General features: G+C 34.7%; 1 long non-coding RNA gene across 3 annotated transcripts in view; it reads right to left on the bottom strand.

Annotated features, from left to right (window-relative positions):
• Nucleotides 1–22,229, bottom strand: part of LOC145676569 (uncharacterized) — a 245,540-nt gene that overhangs the window by 77,770 nt on the left and 145,541 nt on the right. The window contains exon 3 of one of the 3 annotated variants that reach the window (XR_014129404.1): nucleotides 2,561–2,706. The exons of 1 other annotated variant lie outside the window; for it this stretch is intronic. This is a non-coding gene — a long non-coding RNA (uncharacterized LOC145676569). Of the gene's footprint in view, nucleotides 1–2,560; nucleotides 2,707–22,229 lie in introns of those variants that run through there. One more of the 3 variants, XR_014129411.1, reaches the window with a different exon arrangement.

Genomic DNA, 22,229 nt, shown 5'->3' with positions numbered 1-22,229 from the left:
AATTTCTGAGAAAATTATGCAAAAAGTCATCCCCAAGAATAAATTATCCCTTGTGGATCTTTTCAGTACAAACGAGCTATGCTATATTGTTAGTGTTTTCATAAAACATTTATTTATGAAATACAAACACAATCGCCTGAGTCGTTCTTGAGAATATCGCAGGGTAAAACTTACTGTCAAAAGTAATATACCATTTCTAGATTTTCCGGATGAGGGAATTATACCATATAGCTAGGTTATTTATGTAACACGTATTTATAAAATATGAACAACAAACATCTCCTGAGTTGTTTTTAGGAAGGTCATCGGGAAAAGCTTACCCCCAAAGGTAAACTCTTCTATCTGTACTTTTGACAGTATATCGAGTAATTTTTAAGCAAATCGTCGGGAAAAATTTCACTGTCAAAGTAAACTCTCTCTTTTGGATTTTTCTTTTCGGAACAAGCGAGTTATACCATATTGTAAGATTATTACAGAAAATATTTTTACTGAAATTAGAACAAATTTGTCTCAGTTATTACTGAGACAATTGTCCTAAAAAAATCAACCCTTGAGAAAACCACTTCTTCTGTATGTTATCGGAATAAACTATTTATGCTCTATGTTAGTTTATTAATGAAATATTTCTTTACGAAATATGAACAAAATTGCCTGAGGCGTTAATGGGAAAACCATCGGGGGAAAACTCACCCTAAGATTAAGCTACTCCTTCGAACGAGTTGTCATATTGTTAGGTAATTAATGATACGTTTATTTATGAAATGTGGTTGAGAAAATTGTGCAAAAAGAACGCATCCCATACAGTAAATTACACCATATATATTTTTTCAGAAAAATTATTCATATGTGGTGGAGATTTGTTAATAAAATATATATTTATCAAAAGTAAATAAAATCGTCACAGCTTTTTTTTATTTGAGAAAATTGAATTATTTTAAATTTTAATCCTTCAGTAAATTACCCTTGCTTTTAGGTGTCAAAGGACATAAAATTCGAAAGATATTATGTTATTAAAATGTTATGTCTAGAATTCGGTGCAGATAAGTTGAACAGTATGGCCTCTATTTGAGTGCGTGTAAAAGCGTGACGAACCGAGAGACAAATAGATGGACAGACATCGAAAAATCATTTTTTTCGATATGTAGGAGCCATGTAACTTGAATTTATTGAAATCTAGTATTCGGTTTTTATAACTATCACCACACTTTCTTGTTTCGTCGCTCGAATGTGAAAACGAATAGGCCTACACCGACACGTACTGTGATAATTTGTAATCTCAAAAATTTAATTTGTTATGTTTAATGTGTGGTTACTCTAGAAAAAAAAGCTTATGCATGTTACATCATTTTATTATCAGTTTTTCATGCTACTGTATAATTTGGTACGATTATAGTTAATATTCATGGCATCTTTTGGAAGCATTCGCGTTCCTCACAAAGAGAGCTGTAAAATTTACTTTTGTTTAAAGAAAGCACTCTTGATTTTTTTTTCACACAGACTTGCATTTGTTGCACTTGTGGATATGAAACAAAAGGAGAGAGAGAGAGAGTCAATACTTTAAAAAGAAACACACACACAGAAACACTAGAACAGTTTTTTTTCTTCATGACAACGAGCTATCGCTGTGACTGTGTTCCTCACGCTGTGTGTAAGCTGCAGGTTGCTCTTGTTTTGTTTTTTTCTGTTCCTGACTCACAGACACTCGCAGTGAGTTGAAGCTGTGTAAAAACGGAGAGGGAACGGTTAAGCGTACCGTACCATAAACTAAAAACAATCGCTATTAGTAATAAATAGTAAGCTAATTCTGAAAAAATACGTCATCAGAAAAACAAAAAGTTATTTCATTATTATATTATTTCGTTTCTTATTAACATAAAAATTATACACTTTCTACAATGTTTTGTAAAGAAAAAAAATTGAACAGGACCGGATGGGATTCGATCTGGTGTCAAAACAGTATAACAATTACTGGTCCGTCACTCTACCCACTTGACCACACAGATTTTCTTTTATTGCCGATCTTTTTCTTAAGAAATAAATGCTCATGGCTATAGAGCATGTCATTTCCAAACTTAAGACAACAGTTTTTCTCTTTGTTTATATATTTTCGCATAACATCTTGCTTACAGAAGCTAATTTATATTTGGCAGACAATTTACACCCTAGATTTAAGCCAATAAATGCAATATTTTACTCCAATTTCCATTCCTTGGTTCAGGTCTTCTCCTACTAATCTTGTTATTCCCTCTGCAATCGTGCTGTGCTACTCCAAAAATTCCCTCGAAAACATTATTGCCAGTATACACAAAACCGAACATAATTTTGTTTTTTGCTTATATTTTTATTATTTTATTATATTTTTTGGAAATATCTCCTTAGATGGATTGCTTTCTATTATCTCCACGTACTAATAACTGAATTTTACCAATAAACATATGGAAAATGGAATAATTGCGAAAAAATGTGAGTTACAGTATACGCGCAATATTTTTTGCGCATGGGAGTACGTTTATTTATAAATGAACAAATATTTAAAACATAACTTTGAACATTTCCCGTGTACGTTTTTCGTTTTGTATTTTATCTTCCCTGAAATAAATTCGCATTTTTTTTTCTTGGCTGCACCGAAGTGTAGCTCCTTACTTAAAAGCTGTGCCGGAGTGTCGCCTGTTATTTCTCTCAGCGCCGGCTCCACTACATTTCTGCCTATAGAACAAGAAGGAAAGAAATGCATTTTTGTTGACGACTGTACCAAGAGTGAGGGGGAAAAAATTAAAACGTGCTAGCAGCACCTTCCTGAGGAGTCAAGAAATGACATGAAAAAGAAAAGTGGGAACTATATTTTACTTCCACTCTCTTGGTTTGTCTAAGCATTAGCTTAAAATGGACTTGAAAAAAAAAAAAAAAAAAAAAAGTAATTTTAATGAATTCTTCCACTGTATCAAGCCAAGCATAATTTGTAGTAAGATCCATTAACGCAATATGCGCCTATATAGAACTATTTGCTGAATCCAATGGCTTTATCTATTTAGAAAAGTATCAAATTTCTACAGTTCCAATTTTTAAAATGTGTTACAGAGTTCGTTAAAAACTGCATCATATGCTAAATATAAGTTAACACAAAAAGGAAGAAAAGGAAGTTAGTTCCACTGTCAGTGTATACAAAATCCATTCAAGTTGACTGTCACTGAATTATGAAACCTAACACCAGATTAAAATAAAATCAAAGTGGCACGCAATGAGATGTCACAAATGTTACTATCTAATTTTCGTACAATACATGTAGAGAACCCCGCAGCGCTGCGTGTGGTTCCGACCACAACATATAGTGCCACACTTGCTACCACAAATGCTATTAAACCAATATAACCAGAGTTTCTATTTTAGCAAATCAGAATTTCCTGTTATATGTAGCATAATTTTTAAAATGCGTGCTTGCAGAGTGGAAATATACTCTGTTAGATTCACATAAAATATTGTATTTGTTGCCTGTAATAAGCTACGCTCTAGCGGAATGTTATCGCACTCATACCATTTAGTAAGGCGAGGCTATTGCTTATGTTTTCTAAATGGGAGCACAACCTTCATTATTAATCTACAATGCAAGCAACATATCTTTCCATTGCACTGAAAATTAATCAAAAGTTTTGGATGATAGAATGTAATAAATATATCCTCATACTTTTAAAATACCAATATTTCATGTAAAACATAGATCTATGCATGGCGGTAAACATTACTAAACGGGACATAATTATTTCTACATAATCTCTATTTAGAAACCGAGCTCCCTCATGTCTATGTGGATAGCGTACCCCCCTTTGGCGTGAAAGACCCTGGTTCGATTTCCACCTGAGCTCATGTGATTCGGATTCCACGTTAACATGTAGGCCCACGTCTTATATAGCCTCGCTGGTGAACGGGACACTAATCTCAAATCCAATTCATTCTGAAACTACTGAAAACACAAACTTTGACCACCATCACAGATAGCAATAAGGTCTCTGTCTTAAATTAATGCGTCATCATGATATCTAATTCGCATTTCGTTCCCATGTAACGGCGAGATCGCGAACACCAAACAAGCGATTGTGACGTGTTGACACGTACTGAGATACGTACTATAGTGAGTTTGAAGTGTGCAAATCACAACGTAGTTCAGTTCTCACTTAACATTTGTATTGTCTGTTTCCCCTTCGTACTGAAGTGATTTTGTACACGTTTCAAATTGAAATGGACTGAGGGAGGCAGCGTAGAGGTAGAATTCTTCGTCGGAGATTAGCTGCATATCTTTTAAGTTTCAACCAGCTTCATTTGCAAGCCCAATGACTTATTGATACGCGTTGAATTGATTTTTTTAAAGGTGGATTTAAGAACGGAGGATTATGTTTTGTTCTAAAATTAAATTGTATGTAGTGGCTTCTGTGACATTCTCTATAAATGAAAATAATATTTCTCTGTTACGTACTAATTTCAAAATAAATTCAAGTTATGGTTGATACAATATTTGTTACGAAAAAATCAAATTATAATAAGGTTTTGATATATAGTAAAAAACAATGAATCGAAGTAGAATTAGTAGTTCACAAGGCGAAGAGTAATAGTGTCTTATTTGGAAAATTCTGAAAGATCCATACTGTGCTCAGACTTTTGACAATGACTGTATATACGCAAATATCAACAGGATGACATTATTTAACATACTCTACAATGCCACCAGAGTAACAATTGAGTTGAGTTGATTTGTAGTTTAGCGCCCCTTTTAGCAGCGAGGCTATATGAGACGGGAACTACTGATTAACGTGAAATCCGAACCACATGAGCTCCTGCCGGGAATCGAACCCGGATCTCCCACGCCAAAGACGCGTACAGTATTCATAATTCAACCAAGTTCTATTTTCTCAAATGGCATATGTCCGTTGAGTTGAGTTGATTTTGAGTTTAACGTCCCGTTCAGCAGCGAAGCTATATGAGACGTGGACCTACTGATTAACGTGGAATCCGAACCACATGAGCTCCCGCCGGGAATCGAACCCGGGTCTCCCACGCCAAAGGCATTATGTCAGGTTACTACATATTTCACATCCATATATTACAATACATACTAATCGGAATCTTAGGACAAGTATACTTATAATGACACTTAAACCAAACTAAGTACTGCACTATCCTCTGAACTATCAATTCTACTTAGATTCACTATTTTTTAAACTATATTATAATTTGGTTTATTCATAACTTTAATGTTGTTCAGCCATAACCTAAATTTACTTTGAAAATTAGTACATAACTGAGAGCAATAATATTTTTCATTTATTGAGAATGTCAAAGACACCACTATATACGATTTAATTTTAGAACAAAACACAGTCCTCCGTTCTTAAATCCCTTTTCTTAATTTCCATTTGACGCATACCAATAAGTCATTGGAATTGTAAATGAAGCTGGTTGAAACTTAGAAAGATATGCAGCTAATCTAAAAGAATTCTACGAACAGAGAAACACACAGCTCATTCCATTAGCATTTATTCGCCCTCCATAGTAAAGCCAAATTGAAAATGTCAATTAAACATTCAAGAGACGGGAAAGTATCATTTTCCAAACAAAATATGTATAATAATAGGTATCTTAGTTCCTCTTTGCTTCATTATTGAATATTTATTACGCAACACATATTTAATTTTTGGTTGTGTAGTAATGGTTATATCAGAAGTGTAATAAATGTTAGAAATAAATATTGACAACCTAATACTGTGCCTAATTGGGGATGCAAATCGAGTGCTACTAGGCGCCTACCACTCACCATCTAGAATGAGTGGGACAAACTATAAAATTAACTTGCGAGAGGTTTCTCATTTGGGGATTAGACAAATAAAGATACGTCCACTTCATTTAAAATAAAACACTGTATTTCGGTAATCTTATGAATGAACTGTAAGATCTATGAATGTTAGCTATAACGGATATTCGGATTCATTTGCCAGACAGGTACAGAACGATCAAGTATTGAGCTTTGAATTCTGACTCGGTGCCACACATACCTGGATTAAACTGGTGTATTCCCTCGTCGTTCTGGTGTTGAACTCTGCTCCTTAAGCTGAAACTCCTTGTTGGTGGACGACGAAAATGGGCATTGAGGAATGGCTCCTCTCAATGCAAATCTCTGCCTAAGTTCTGCGTCGTTAGAATATGTTGAAGTACAACGTACTGTCTTCTCTTGTCATCTCGCTGATATTCAAATGAAACTCGATTCTCCAAAATCGAACCCAAGAATGATCACGGTAAATTGATCATGAACTTCTAAGAATTATTCGCTGTCGTAACTCGGCAAACTCTCCAAGAACTCATCCAAGAACTGTCCGTGAACTGTCAAGAACTGATCTCAAAACCTTCTCGTCCTCCGGTTTTGTTTGGCGGGGTCCAACTACCATCGTCTGCTTTTTCGTCTGCTGCGGCACGTGTAACACCGTTTTCACATGGAGAGACAAATTCCTTCCATGTGTCAAAACTCAAAATTGCAATCCTCGACACGCTCTGATTTCCCGGTTCTAAGCAATTCTCCGTACATCCGTAATCTCATGAAATTCATAAAATCCTACAGATTCAGTTTATACAATTTCTAGAATCTGGCTAATGTGAGGAAAGACACATTGTCAACATTTCCTTCCTACATTGCCAGACTCTTAACGATGACATTCTTATACACAAGTGTTTACAATAAATTGCTGACACAAACGTTAACAAGACTGTGCAGCTTGCATTTACTTCACATTTACAACATTAAATTCCCATAACCTTATTAACAATTCCGCGACATAAACATAAAAATAAAATCAAAATATACAACTTATTATCCTCGAAAATCGAGTACTTCCACATGTCCCCCCTTAAAAAATTGGTTGCTCCGCAAACCAAATTCGACATCGTAAGAGGGCGATTTTCTATAAACACCCTGTACATGATATATACTAACACCATAGTAAAGATAAATATAAACTTGAAATGAAATAAAATATGTATTATTATGCAAAATAAATTATATAAATAGTAATCGATATTCCTTCACCTAACATGTATTCATAATATATATATCTTTGAATTTTTAATTTTTCTCTTACTTCCTAAAATTATAAAATACAATATTTGAAATGTAATGTAGCAAAGTATATCCTCGCGACATCTAGCGAGTTTTTGCTGAAATACTTGCACATCACGTTTTGTCAAGAGTGATTGTGCATGAATACATATATATTAGTTTGCAAGTACTCTTGAGTTATCTCCTCTTAGCGACAACGCTTTTATAGTGTCGTATTACCAAAAACTTCCATTACTCTGACTGTCCATACGTGCCAACCAATAAATTTATTGGCCGTATCAGTAATGTTTTAACTTCATTTATTTCCACCTCTCTGTGAATGGAAATCTAAAACAAAAACTTGTAATATAGTTTTTAGAACATGGTTAATTAACATATTCACAATCGCACTGTAAAACTTGAACATATTAATGTTTTATTTTCATGAAAATTTTATTCACTGACATTTTAATCTGAACAGAAAGAAAATCCTAACGCAGGGCATTGGATATCCTGAATGTACTTCCCGCATAGTTACTGCAAGATCATCAGTTTTTCAATCAAGCTTTGTCAAGGTTAATTCAACTTCCTGCCTTCTGTTCACGCGTCACCGTTGACTGGATAACATCGAGTGCTAATATTCCGTCGCACTTATTACATTATTAGTTTTAAAACACTTTATTTTACAAAACCACTATGTCACATGATGTACGTGAATGTTTTTATCTACGTCGAATGTTTATTGGAATTCACTAAAATGTTCCAATTCTTGACCTCTATTCGTGGGATTGCGTGCGGGATCTCTTGCACTTCAGTAGTGTTACCGATATTCAAAATTCATACTAATACTCAATCATTACTCTACCAATCTGGCATATCCGTTCGTGATTAAAATATTCAAAATGTGATATATTAAAAATTAAAAATATTATAAAGTGATAAAATGTTTAAAAGTGAAAATGTTATTGATTAATATGTGATATATACTTAAATGGATATAATTCCTTTATGGACATTACACAGGATTACACAATGGACTATTTACTGGATTATCTATATGGGTAAGTACCAAAAATTTACACGCGAATATATTTAAATACTATAAATATTTATTTATTCTTAACCTATAATTATTATTATCCCTAATACTTGTTAACTGCATACAAAAATTGATTGCGATTAAGAAAAATGATGGATTTTCCATTTCCTAAAAATCCTGAAGGCTTTGGTTGTTAAATACGGCAGCCTGACTTGCCGTATCATCTCAATCAACAATTGGCTACAGTTAGCATATTTATAACTATCTATATACATGGTTTTACAAAATCTGACCGGTTTTCAAATTTAAAACGTAATTCTTCTTCATACCTAAATTTTGATCAACTTTCGTGACGTGAATCTCTTTTTTTTTCATCAATATCGAAGACGTGACTATTTATTTTCCTAGATCATAACCATAGACTATTTATTTATTTATTATTATTTACTTATTTGCCTAGTTACGTTGTTTAGGATGGCCTTTCCCTAACAATTTCACTAAGTCAACAATTCATATTATTATTTATTACTATTAAACTTCTTATCACATTTATTAAGTTATTACACTATACTTATCTCTACATTAAATTATTAAATTGTTACATTATTTTAAAAATTGCCGACAGGGCCTATAGCGTGTGAGAAGGACTACTATCGAAGAAAGTCTAAAACTACTTCATATTTCCAACTCGAATAAGTTCTATATCTGTTCAGGGCTTCTCTTCTGCAGGAAAAATCCTCTGCATGTCCCCGATAACATTTCTCCATTTTCTTCTTTTCTTGCGCTTTATTCATATATATATCTATATCTACTTCTTATATTCTCATGGAGTACTCCTAGCGCTAATATATGCATACATATTCATCTATATCTCTATTCGTTGATGCATGCTTAAATCTATAAACTCATTATTTACTTCTATCTTCTTCTCTTATTTACTTATTAAACATTATTCATTATTTATTATTTCTCTCTTCTTCTCTCTATCCACATTTTATTATTATTCTTAGTCTATGTTATAGATCTACTGGTGGTTATTTCTTTACGTCTTACGTCTTTAATTATTTACTTTCTAACTCTATCTTCTACTAAAATTTCCTTCTTCTCAATAATCACATTCCTAAATCCACCTCTTTTCCTCTTTCTTCCTAACCAATACAACTGAATCGATTAATCTAGACTATTTTTATTATAACTAGAAGAATATAACTATATTCTATTTCTACTATATTCTAGATGCTCTACTAACATCTATCTCTCTTCTGACTATCCTAGACTTCCCTAGAATGTCAAATAATTTACTTGCTAATTATTTCTATCTTAATTTTAATCTTACGCTAAGGGATTAGCTAAAAATGAAGGATATCTCCACCAAAAAAAATTTGCACGGCTTTCACGTGATGTACGAGTCAACTCCTGTGTCTCTTTTCAACAATCACGGAAGACTTATGTTGCATAATAAATAAAATATTCTCATCGACGTTCGGTAATCGCCCAATTTTAACTCGAAGAGAATGGGATTTCCTTCCTGATTAGAGTTTCCCCTAATGAAAGGTTTGGCCTAATTATCAGGGTTTCTTAATTTTAAACTTATGTCTAGATTAAATCTACTTCAATTGCATCATTCATTTCTGTTTTTTTTTTCATTCTTGCCTTTTCTTACATCTAATATCCTAATGCAAAACTAATCACAAAATCATTCATATTTCATTTTCTTTGTTTTGCTTTTCTTTCTCCATAGTCTTTTCCTACTTTTATTCTTTTATTACGTCACTATTAAAATTACATTAAAACTATATGCCATAAAGACATACTGCAATAAAACCAATTGATAGTCAGATTTTCCTCTTCCAATATTAATAATACTACTATAACTACCCATATACTTATGTCCTCTATTACTAAACAAAATATCTTATAATCAAATTATTATCCTAACTAAATACTTAAAACATTAATAATTACTAATAATATATCCTTATCCTATTCATATATCTAACTAATAATAATAATACTAATATCTATACACAAAACTCTTCTACTTTCTTGGTCATCTCTAGGCTAATAACCAAGGTGTCCGTTGTTTAAAGAACAACGCAAAAGCTACTAAGTCTAGCAACGATTTATCGCTTGCCACTACTATTTTTGCTTGTTTCTCATATAACGCTACTGTACTAATAAACTCTGAAATTTTTACTGCCTGAGTGCAGACAAATCTATTCCTAAAACGATCAAGCCATTGGTTCACTAGTTCTTGACTAGCACCACTAGTGAATAACGCACATACTTTGTATTTAAGTTGATCTTCTTTGATTGCAAAAAATATAGCGTTGCGTATTAACGTATTTGTCTCTGAAATACCAGTAATTATAGACAAGAAATGTCTCCTGAATCCTAATTCTACCAAATCATCAACGCTGAAATTCTTCTCTGAGAATTCAATCATGTAATAGTTTTTGTATCTGCGACCCAGAACGTTATCTCTAAACGTCTGTTCCTTTGTTTCATTATATGTCGGATAATATTCCGCAAAATATTTTAAAACTCCTAAATCTAATGAATAGTACCTAGATTTACTGAACATCGTCGCAGGTTTTCCATTGTCTTTAAGAACAGGATAGTGCACCCTGTGATTGTTCTTTAGAGACAACATTGTGACGCTTATTACTATTTACTTCAAAATAAATACTAAATAGTTCACTTCTAGGATTAATGTAGGTTATATTTAATGTATTATACAACAACTGGTTCGTCTTAGTTATTCCGCCTACTCTGCTCGTAACTACGATACGGAGCAAATTTTTCGTGCGGCTCTCGACGTAATCGTGTGCCTTCGTGTCCACTCGGCCCCACTCGTGCTTAAACGCTTGAGCGACAATCGTCTTCCACTCAGCATAACCTGCCTGATTCATGCATCCCAGTGATGCCAATTGAAGGGAAATTTCCCTTGGCGCAGGGAAATTTTGAGTAAATTTTGGAGAAAAGAGAAAAAGGGAAATTGCTTGTAATCTCTCAATATTGCAGGGAAATTTGAACCTCTCTTCAATCAATTATAGATTGAATGTATCTACGTATCTGATTAAACTCATTAAAATGCAGTATAAATTCAACACCCTATTTGTTCCAAACATAATCCGTTGCACATATTTCACATAAATTCTCACAAGTTATCTTGCTTTGCATTCGTTAATATTTATCAACATTACACAACGATCAACATATTCAGTTAAATTCGAAACATTACAACAATGCTTATTTAAAATCTTTTATCAAAATTAGTCTTCCCATTCTTGAATTAAATGCAATAAGATGAAATATTTCTCAATTAAATTATCACTCCAACTATTATATCAATTTGGTTTCCCAACCAGAAAATTGATTATGAAGAGGATTAATCGATGTAAGAGAAGAAAATCTACGTGTCGTGAATATAAATATGTATATATGGGCGAATACTGGGTCATTAGTGTATGTGTGTTTGTGTAAGTTTACACATTTTCTGGTGACTGTGCGCACAGAATGATAAATTCTTAAGAATTCCGCATCTCTAAACATTGATTTAGTTTGTATTGTGCTTACGAACATTCCTCGTGTACACCCAAAGACAGTAGCAGCTAGAGTTTTCTTTGTAACTGTTCTTTTCAGTAAATATGGGAATGCTGCTCTTAAGTAAGTACATATCAAATATATAATTAATATTTTCTTTGTACCTTAGGCTACATTAATATTAAAATCTATCATGATATCTAGGATAAAAATTAAATTTACATAATATTTATTTTATATTGTTTATGATTTATTTAGGTTGTCCATCCTCACCGAGTTATTTATAGGGTTTTTCCTCAGTTACACCAGGCAAATGCAGAGATTGCACCTTTAACATAGGTCCTAGCCTACACCTTTCCATATCCTTTCCCCTCCTCTATCGCGACGCCTTAGATGCTTAAAAAACAAATCAAGTTCAAATTCTGCGTAAGCTAAAAGGAAGGCTGTCAGATATCTGCTTGTATGTGGTTATAAGATTGGGGTGAGTGGGTGGAAGCGAAAACGATTAAAAATTCGTTTACTAAATACAGTACTTGAACGGTTTGGATGAAGGGAAATTTTGACCGGAAAAGGGAAATTCTGAAGCTTGTGAAGGGAAAACGGGTCTGAAGGAATTGGCATCACTGATGCATCCGTTCTGTGTATCCAGAACAACAACAAAAATTATTTCACTTTCTTTTATCTTATTATTCTTATTGTAAACTTGTAATATTATCACTTTATGTGTTATTGTTATTAACCTTAATATTCTAACATAAACTACCATTTAATTACTAAGTTTGATGAACGTAATCCGTTATTTACTTTAAAAATATCACTAATGCACATTTCTGTTATTCAATCGAGAATCGAACTCAGTCGTCGCACTTTTTTACTGTCATGCTGAATCGAAGCGAGGGTGGGATGGGTGGGTTTCATTCACAAATACATAAGTTACTAATTTAACAAACTTTACCATGAATGGGTGGGTAGGGAGGGTTTTTAAATTTACTAATGTTTTAAATTTTACGAACGCTTAAACTCTTTAACTGGGAAATTAACCCAACGCATCTGCACCATGTTAATATACTGCACCGGGAACCGAACCCGAAGCATCTCGACCATGCTGTCTAATTACTAGGATCGTTACACTAGTCAAAATGACTCACAGCATCTCCATCATGACAACCTAGCCACTCTGTGCCTAATTGGGGATGCAAATCGAGTGCTACTAGGCGCCTACCACTCACCATCTAGAATGAGTGGGACAAACTATAAAATTAACTTGCGAGAGGTTTCTCATTTGGGGATTAGACAAATAAAGATACGTCCACTTCATTTAAAATAAAACACTGTATTTCGGTAATCTTATGAATGAACTGTAAGATCTATGAATGTTAGCTATAACGGATATTCGGATTCATTTGCCAGACAGGTACAGAACGATCAAGTATTGAGCTTTGAATTCTGACTCGGTGCCACACATACCTGGATTAAACTGGTGTATTCCCTCGTCGTTCTGGTGTTGAACTCTGCTCCTTAAGCTGAAACTCCTTGTTGGTGGACGACGAAAATGGGCATTGAGGAATGGCTCCTCTCAATGCAAATCTCTGCCTAAGTTCTGCGTCGTTAGAATATGTTGAAGTACAACGTACTGTCTTCTCTTGTCATCTCGCTGATATTCAAATGAAACTCGATTCTCCAAAATCGAACCCAAGAATGATCACGGTAAATTGATCATGAACTTCTAAGAATTATTCGCTGTCGTAACTCGGCAAACTCTCCAAGAACTCATCCAAGAACTGTCCGTGAACTGTCAAGAACTGATCTCAAAACCTTCTCGTCCTCCGGTTTTGTTTGGCGGGGTCCAACTACCATCGTCTGCTTTTTCGTCTGCTGCGGCACGTGTAACACCGTTTTCACATGGAGAGACAAATTCCTTCCATGTGTCAAAACTCAAAATTGCAATCCTCGACACGCTCTGATTTCCCGGTTCTAAGCAATTCTCCGTACATCCGTAATCTCATGAAATTCATAAAATCCTACAGATTCAGTTTATACAATTTCTAGAATCTGGCTAATGTGAGGAAAGACACATTGTCAACATTTCCTTCCTACATTGCCAGACTCTTAACGATGACATTCTTATACACAAGTGTTTACAATAAATTGCTGACACAAACGTTAACAAGACTGTGCAGCTTGCATTTACTTCACATTTACAACATTAAATTCCCATAACCTTATTAACAATTCCGCGACATAAACATAAAAATAAAATCAAAATATACAACTTATTATCCTCGAAAATCGAGTACTTCCACAATATTGTAAAATAATTATTACGCATGATAATAATGCAGTAAATATTAAGACACTATACGATAAAATAATTCAATGGATAACTTTGTGAAAGGTCAAATAAAACCATCCTATGCAGTACCAGGAGATACGAACAAAGTTTCAAACATGTTAGTTACAATCACATCCAGTACTTCTATAATTTGTCAGAAGCCTCCGCTCAGCCCACATCAAGCAAGTCATCATTCTTATACTCGAACTATTTCGGATTAGGAAACAATCCAGCTGAGTATCTTACATTAATAATCTGTGGGTGAAAACCTAACAATGCAGACTTCCACTGACTAAATCTTTAACATACAGTATATTCAGGGCTATATAGTTTGGAGCTCAGATAATCAGAGTAATCATGTCCTTAGAAAGACATGGCGTACCAAAATTATTGTGGACAGATGTGAGAGACTTTCATTCATTACTAGAAGTACATATATTACAGTAAAACCTGTCTTCAACGGATTCTTTATTAAATGGAAAATTATCATAAACGGAAATATTTTACGGTCTCAAATTTAGGAGTGAAATACGTATTGAATTTCCTTCATTAAACGAAAACTGTGTTATAGTACAACGGCAATCAAAATAAGTTTTATTAATGAAAAACTTCATGTTCGGAAGGCAAAGTTTAGAATTTTTAAAAGCTATTCTATATATTATGTCTCTGTGAAAGGTTTCTGACCTAGGTGCCCTAACTGACGGAAAGTTCGAAAGCAGAAGAAGTAAAGCAAAAAAAAAAACGAGTAACATCACATTGCATTGGAAAAAAAAATGTAGACTAAAAGACTTACCAAGATGCTGTCAAAAGTTTAAAAGGAATTGCAACAATATGTCTTAGGGCGAAAAGACACTGCTATACTTAGTGTGGTTACTCACGCTAAAGTGTGCTAATTCGGGAAGACAAGGAATAATGTACACAGAAAATCCTCCTTGATTATTGGAAAAAATAAGAAAACGTGTTCACAATATTTTTTCCTGCTCTCAGTCTGTTTGTATTAGATTTAGTATATCAAATCTAGATTCGTTTTAAACTCGCAATTTAATAAGGTAGAGCATTTTAGTATATCTCTGCATGTGTATTGTATGCATGTACTGAATATGGTTTATTATTTTCTTTTAGCACAGAGGGTTGTTTAACAACATTTTTAGAAAAGGTGCTGCACCTTAAAATCCGTTCTCTAGCCATGACTCTTTATGTTCTATCTGTATCGACCAATAAGATCAGAGGACACCTGAAACGCTTGGGATCCCCAAATATGCCTTGGAACTTTTTTTTTTCACGCGCTACCCTACGCAACTGTTTTAAATTGGTCACAAGGAAACAGGTGAGGTTAGATTTACATTGAAGTTTTACCACCCGAGTGTGACGTATTATAACAGGGTCAAGGTGGAACAAAACGAGCCCTGCGGAGCTTCTAACCCTCTTCGCTTGCCCAGCTATATTTCGTAATGTAAGTAAATTACTATTGATAGTTATTGTTAGTTATTTGTAACGTAAGTAAGTCAATATTGTTAGTTTATTCTCTATATTATGCTTAATATAAATTATTGTAAATCATTGTTAATAGAATTAAAAGTTTCTATTCTTGAACTCACTGTTATCGTTACTAAGAGCTGAAAAATTCAGTGCAGCGAAGAAGGATTTGAAGATAACACGTGTTGATACTTTGCTCTTTAAAAGCGACAAAATGCTCTATAAGCGCAAAAATAAGACCTGTTGTGGAAAGTGGGAAAAATGGGACAATACCTCTTTCCTTCAGAAATATAAGCAGAAGTTTCCCTTTATAGATGATCCTTTGTCTACAATAAGTTGCGAGCGAAGGTGTCGAGAGTACCAGAGTCGTGATACCAATGGAAATCTGGTATACACATATAGATTTGATGAAGAAGTAGTAAGAACAGCTGTCATTTACACTTTACAAGGATTCGCTGTCTTTTGCTATTCACTTGAAGAAAGGCGTCTGAAAGGACTGCTTCCTTATGTGAGTGTAAGGACTGATCTACGCGTCTTTAGGGAGATTCACAAGGATCCATCATTACAATTACTAGCATTAGAAGAATACCTGAATTCCCTCGACAGCGAAAGCAATTATTCATCAAATCTCTCTTGTAACCTTAATTCAGAAAAAGACGAGGAAGAATTTAATATATTCGATTTGCAAGAGTTATTTAAAGGTACCGGTATACATACGCACAATTCTTGCATCACACTCGCATCTGATGATGATGCTCGAAGCGAATTATCTGATCATTACGTCCTTGAAGACATATCAGAGTCTGAGTTGGAGCGAATCTTTCTCAATGGCAGTACAGCTAGTTTAGCAGATTCAAAAACGCCAAAGAGATCTTGGTGGAAAAAGTTGTTGTGTTGCTGCTTCAACGGCGAGGACGATCTTCGAAGCGAATTATCCGAGCATAACATCCTTCAGGACATATTAAAGTCCGAGTTGGAGCGAATCTTTCTCAACGGCAGCACAGACGATTTACCGAAGTCAGAAACGCCAAAGAGACCTTGGTGGAAAAAAAATGTGTTGCAGCTTCAACGGTAATTAAATAAAGGGAATTCTGCGATTATATTTAGGACCTCTACTCAAACTACAGACGCCTACAACAGGGAACGCTTTTGGCTACCTAACAGCAACGCCGACACTGAGTAAGAGTTGATTTCCCTGATATTTCGAATCCTTATTGCACTTAAAACTGCTTTTGGAAATTAAAAAAGAAGAAGAAAAATTTCAGTTGTAGTTGCCGAGCCTTGGCACATAAAAGGAAGTTTGGAAGGAAAAATATATCTTAAACTAACATACCTGATATCATTTCGGCTTACCTGCAATAATAAAATAATATGATGGTCTTCTGGGGAAGCTATTAACTAATGAAGTGGAGAATTATCAGACATCGTCTTTGAAATTATTGAATTAGGTTCATCAGAAATGAATTAAACTATTACTGACTTCATGAATTGGCAATCACACGTGGATGTTATGCATTGTATTATTTTTAGTTGTACTCCTGTGTATGTGAAGGAGTATGTAAGCTTCTATTTCATTTATTGTATTTAAATATTATATTATTGTGAATGTACCGTTTAAAAACCATTGTAAACACTTGTGAGAGCCAGGCAATGAAGAAGTAATCTAATTTTAAAACGTGAAAAAATGTTTTGAAGAGAATCTGAAGCAGAAGATGGGACGATGCTGATAGGAAAACGAACGTTGGCATGAATGAAAAGTGGAAACAGTATTCACAAATACTTTGAATAATTATTGTATTGCATTGTTTTATTAGGCATATTTTGACGATAACTTAAAAAAAAAGAAACAAATTAGTTTCGTTTCCGTCGTATCATAATGTTACCTGGAAATACATCGAGAAATTTGTAATTATTTATTTTGGTTGAAAAAAGCTATTAAAAACCATACGTTGCCTTAACCTAACTTTATTCATAATACTTTTAAAACTGTAAGAACAAGGGGCATATACTTTACCAATTCACAGCATAACAGCGGTTCCCAACCTAGGGTTCTCAGTCTTAGTTTATAATGTGAACAGTTTATAATCATTAGAATTTGCTTAAGAGTTTTAAGGGCAAATGACAGACAAAAGTTTTGATATATCAAAAGCCCTCAACTTACTTAAATAGATCAATCTAGGGCTCTTTTCCAAACAAACTCACGAAAAGAACCCTAGATTTACGAAAAGTCGAATTTTCGCAATAAACATTTTCGTAATCAAATACGAAAAATAAGAAAAAATCGACAAATTATTCCAAATTAGTAGTAGTTCATGCCTCAGTCACTAGATGGCTTGCAACTTAGAATTTAGAAATTTAATAGGGTGGTCCAAAAGTGTGGAAACACCTAAATAACATCCAAACCGTTCAGAATTGGGAAAAAAGGAAAAAAGTGATGATAACAGACGGGGGGAAAATCTTTTGAGACATAATGGCGCCATCTGCCGCAGTCTTGAAATCCGCCATCTTGAAATGACAGGAACTTTTTTTAAAATGGGAATCCTATCATGTGAAACATCAAGTAGGACTGAAATTTTCCCAGGAAGCCAGTGGTGAAATGTTTTTGGATCTACGATCAACCGTTGTAAAGTTTTAACAGAATTTCTTCTGCTTCAGGTGACGAACACGGAATGGCACTAACAAGGGATAAGCAGATAGAGATCATGCTGATCTCAGGAGAGCGCAGCAGCAAACAGATCGCAGACGATTTCAACGCTCGTCACCCAGAACGGGAGCCCATTTCCCATAGCGCAGCGTGGAAAGTTATAACGAAATTTAAGGAAACCAAGTCGATGGAAAACAAACAATAATCAGGGAGGCCTCGCACAGCGACGGACGAAGCTACATCCACTGCTGTGTTGGCATCATTCGCGAAAAGTCCCACCTGCATTATCGTCGCCTACTCCAAGAATGTGGTGTATCTCGCCCTGCGAATCGTATCTGTGCATAAGTGGCACCCATGGGTCAATCCATCTGAAGTTGTCCAAAGATGGTGAAAATGGTTGCTCGACAATCCTTGAAAATTCAGCCCCTTGGAGCAAGATCACTGGCGTATCTGGCATGTAAAATTTGGGGGGGGGGGGACATAAAAGGAAGTAATTTAAATGGCAGTGCCTAGCCCAACCTGTTTATTATATTCGATTCCATTTGTTACCTTTCTGCTTACCTTCACGGAACCCCTGAGATATATCAAGAACTCTGCTATAATCGTTTCAGAGGCTAAATATTACATTCCAAATAAATATAATTATTATTATTTATATGTTATTCTGTCGTAAGTAAATAAATTGAATTAGAATAAAATATTGAATATTTTGTACTTCAAAATATTGGGGGGACGTGTCCTCCTCGTCCCCTCTCCAGAGACGCCCGTGGGCAAGATAATGGTAATCCTCAGTTATGCACTTTCGACAAAACGCGAATAACACTATGAAGCATGTGGGTTACTGTAGAGCAAAGCAATAAGTATACTATATTCGGAAGCCTCAACAGATATTCCAAAAATGTTGGTTACCATTATATTGCAAAAAGGGTGAGGTATATCATTTTATTGCAGAAAAAAAGATTAAATATGAAAATGAGCAAGGTATTTATTTCTTTACAAAAGTGTCATTGAAATCCAATCCCAGTTACGGAAGTTAATGTGTTCACAATGTTGTGTTACATCTATCTATCCTATATAACGCAACCTTGTGAACATATTAACTCCCGTAACTGGGATTGTATTTCAATGATACTTTACTGATATGGGCGCCCGAAGGTGGGGGTAGGGTGGGGCCCGGCTCCCCCTGGCTTACGAAAGTGGATACGTAATATAGCAAACTACGTATGGCACTCATTCTAGCTTTGGAACTTCTTGTATAAAATAACAGACAAATTCTGACCAAAGCATATATTAACTAATAAATAATAGCGTTACAGTTTCGGCAAATTAACTTTGCCTTCATCAGACACATTATGAAATACAATTTCTAAGATTACAGCTTATATACTTCTTAAAGTGAGAGGAGGTATTCCATGAACCAATCATATTCGTCCTTTCCTTTAACAATTATTCGAAGTCCGTGGGTTCCGCGGAGCGCCCCATTCTGCTTTCTCATGATGTCTAATGACTACTGAGATCGCTGATAATGCGTACCTGGCAGCAGGTGGCAGCACAATGCACCTAATATGAAAAACGTATGTTTTGGGAATGTCAGGATACTTTTGATCACAGTATATGTTACATTCTGTAACGCCGTGTTATAAGTTTGGGCGAAGATTAAGAATTTGTAAATTTCAGAATATGTGAACAGAATGTTTCTAAGGCACAAGCTACATCAAGTTTATAGGGGCAACAGTTTTTAGTTGTCCACATATTATATTCTCGAGACAATTATTTAAGGGAGTAGTTATAATTGACAGTTCATTTGAAGTACTGAACTAGGTGCGTGCAAAGAGCTTTCATTTTGTATATGCAACTCGCGACCGGATTACTGGCATCACAGATGTCGTTGTTTTGGTTTTAATTATTTGTTGGAAAGCGGAAAGCAGTAGAGCACAGACAGGTATTATCATAGTATCTTGTGCGCTGAACGAGGTAAAATAGCAAACATTAAGAATATACCAATTTCCCTGATTCTTTCGAGTCTGATAAAAGCAGTATTATGACTTGTTACAACTTTCGTCAAATGTATGGAGAGAAGGCATTTAACAATAGCACATTTCGCTGCTGGTTTCGAATATTTCGAGACGAAGACAGAAGCTGTACAGTTCAAGTATGCTCTGCATATTCACCAGAGGCTTCTGTAGAGTTCCTGAACGACATCACAACAAATAAACTCACACCCAGCCATCAACAAATACGTGGACATTTTTAAGATACAGAACAAGCAGATGTCTTTAAATGCTTAGAATCACAATCATCACAAAATTTAATGAGTGGGTCTCACACCAGCTTGCTGCGAAGCAACAACGAGACTGAATACTTGTGCTTTCTTTGCTTACTAGTCACAAACAAGAATCTTTTTTTGTAACAAACTCTAAGAGGAAAGCAGATCTAGGTAATATAACGTAATATGTAGCATCGAAAGGTCTGTCTCGTGTTGCACAACCTGCTCCATTAACCTGAAAAAGGCTACACCCCTATATGAACTTGCTCAGCGAAATCTGAAGGGAAAACCTACTAGAAGGTACGATAACTGCACATACAGTCAATAGTTGGAACAAACAGAGAAAAACTGATATCTATGTGGCCAGCGCTCGTCAATCGCAAGGGCATTATCTTCCATCATGATAATGTCAAGCATGTTTCAATCATACAGAGGATATCACTGAATTTTGGTTAGGAAGTATTATTTCACCTGATATTAAATCAATTAAAGGCATACGCAATGAGAGTTTTACGATTTTAACCCCTCCCTTGATCAAGATATACAAAAATAAATATTTACCATATTTAGATATGTGTATAATACAAACATTTGAAATTATATTAACGTGAGAAATTTGAACCTGCTTGATGAACTTCTGAGTATGTTTCTGCCCTACATTTCTGAGTATGTCTCTGCCCTACAGACTATCTTTCTCGCTCTTTGCAGATCATCGCTCACCAAATCTTGATGTTGTGGAGGATAAGAAAATAGCATTATATTCTTTCTTTCTTTCTTTCTCGCTCACTCACTCACTCATATTATATACCTTTATATATATTTAAACGGTATCGCATCGCAATTTGCTACGCAACATCCCAGAAATGAGATGCAAACAAAAATTTGTATCGCAAATTACAATGCATCTATGACCGTAGTATAGATATATTACAGAAGTCGGCTATTTCCTTTCGTTGTCGGTTAGGCTTTCAAAAACACAATCTACTCTGGACTACATATCAAATCACTGGAAACTATGTGCAGAATTGACGAATTGACAACAGATAGTTTATTGTATCTATAAAGAAAGTAACCCAATGCGCTCTCGAAATTAAGACCCGATATCGCTTACTTTTCACAAACTAGACTACTAGCTAAAACATGGGACCCTCTTCTGCCCATTTATCTTCTCATAGTGGTTTCATAGTATTGGCCCAGAAACATAATTCGTTTTTCTACCCTCTTCTGTTGCGCACTGAAATGACGAAACAATATTAGTGTCCGGTTTAAAACGTCTGAAAATTGGCAAAACTAACTAGATGCGAGTAGTAATTCGCTACAATATGAATTCGGAAATTAACATTTGTGTGCAATTAAACTATTTTGTTTTTACCATAATAATGAAGGTTTACTCCGTGGACTGCGTAATTCCATTTCTCCGTTTCTTGAGATAATTATGGATCCAGAACTTAATCAGCCCTATGCAGAGTTGTTTTGACATATGATTAGCGTCATACTAAAGGCCTGACTACTACAGGAAATATATGTTAGTGGAATTCTTTACTATGGAACTAATCACGCGTCAGAATGACTGCGTAAGGCCAATATGGTTATATTCAAAACCAGTTACTTACCAGCTTAGGTTAATTTTAAAATGACAATGTTGCAACATTTTAAAAATATAACTATTATTATTTTTTCCCTACTTTGCTTTTCATTATTACACTACTTTGTGGCACAAAAAATATTTATTACGTAAAATAAATAAATAATAATAATGTTTTCCTTCCTAATGAAAATGGGATAATTTTTTATCATACAAATGCCAAGAGATCGTGTATAATGGTGGCTTACATTTACACGTGTCCTCTG

Source organism: Thermobia domestica, chromosome 2, assembly GCF_964235325.1.
Source record: "Thermobia domestica chromosome 2, izTheDome1.hap1.1, whole genome shotgun sequence".
NCBI lineage: Eukaryota > Metazoa > Arthropoda > Insecta > Zygentoma > Lepismatidae > Thermobia > Thermobia domestica.
This window is presented reverse-complemented; position numbering and strand designations above follow the sequence as displayed.